The sequence below is a fragment of the Mycteria americana genome, chromosome 3, assembly GCF_035582795.1.
Source record: "Mycteria americana isolate JAX WOST 10 ecotype Jacksonville Zoo and Gardens chromosome 3, USCA_MyAme_1.0, whole genome shotgun sequence".
NCBI lineage: Eukaryota > Metazoa > Chordata > Aves > Ciconiiformes > Ciconiidae > Mycteria > Mycteria americana.
Window position 1 is genome coordinate 65352339 of NC_134367.1, and position 1790 is coordinate 65354128.

Consider the following 1790-nt stretch of genomic DNA (forward strand, 5'->3'; position numbering starts at 1 on the left):
CCTCATCATGCAGGAGCTATCTTGCCTTACAACACAGACCACAACAATCCAATTTCAACTTGACCTAGATGATATAGATTATCTGTTCTAAGGTTATGATAGTTCAAGTATATCTTGCCCTATTTGTTAGTTTCAGACTGATGTTGAAATATTTCATTTCAACAGACTTTGACACTGCTGCCAAGTTTGTTGTTCCTTTTCTTGCTTATTCTGATTTAATACAAAGTCAGTGTGAGCTTTGCTAAAAAGTTCAAGGGATAATCAGCATTACATTTCAAACAGCTATTAAAAGATGCACTGTACATGTAAAAGCAGATCTTGCAACAACAGTATAGTTTGCCTGAGCTTCCTAGAACATAAGGCAGGAATAACCACTACCACAGGGCAAGTATTATTCCTATTTCCCTTTCTACACAGATGCTGGCAAACCAGTGCAATCCAAAATACAATTTCCTCAACTATGGTTAGGATTAGTGACAGTACTACATTCTTCTCCCTTCTAGTGTTTAATTTGGATAGGGCAGATGGTTAACTACTCCCTAACAGTAAAGCCAGTAAGAGGGCATGTTATACATGTATTTAACACAAACACCTGTACCCAAGCTTTTGCTCCCGCCCCCCATGAAAGACATTATGCCATTCATAAGGGGCAAACTAAGAACTACACTTTTAACTCCATACAACATTAAGATTTACTATATCTATAGCAGTCTGAGAAAGAAAACCTAAGCAGTCTTGTTGAATTACCAGAACAAGGACATTCTGATACAAGTACATTACTGTCATCCTTAACATTCCGTAGGTTAAAAGTGTACCTACCACTAAACTAAGTTTGTGGGTTTGGTTTTGTTTTAAAAAAAACAATTGTAGACTAACTTCTGCACTTTAGCTACAAAAAAAATACTAGAAGCACAACTATTTAGAAATCAGTATCGAAGAAAGACAGACTAATTTCTCACACCTTTTGCTAACTTCACTTTTACCACTGCGTTATATACACCATTGTGTATATTCAAATTTACACATTGTATCAAGAGAAATACTACAGAAGTGTACTTCCAGGGCACTGTCATGGAATTCACACTTTATAGAAATGTTTAGTATATCTGAAGTATCTTTACTGATTCAGGTATTAACATATCCTGCTTTACTTTTTCAGGGATTTTTGTGGTGGTTTTTTGTTTGTTTCTCTCCTCCCCCAATTTCCCTTAAGGCTGTAAATGTCATAGAAGATTTAAAGACTTACTCTTGCCAGATGACATACCTGGAGAGGCAAGTCCAAATAAATTAAAAGAGGCAGTTTCAACAAACTGGAACAAAAATTGATAAAAAAGGAGCTAGATTGATACTGCCACCGATTCCTTAACTAAAGTGTTCTGTTGATGACTAAGCTATCCACAGAAAGGTGAAACTATAACTACTAGTGGCCCTGAAAATGCCACTTGTACTTCATACTTTATGGACAGCACATTTTTCTTGCAGTGAGTTTAAACCTTAGGTTTATAAAACCTTAAAAATTGTACTAAGTTACCCTTGACAAGAGAAGCACCTTTTAATGACAAAGCAAATCACTAGGTATCCATAATACATGACTGATCTGTTCTAGACCAAAGCTACAAGAATTAAGCTAGTTGTAGGTAGTTCTGCATGAACTACAGAGATGGGGGAGGGAACTCCAGTTTTCAGACCTGTTAAAAAGTTTCTAGCAGCAATGACTTGGAAATAGGTTTCTGAAACTCACATTCCAGAAGGGAAATAATACACTTGAAACTCACTTGAGTATTTATATA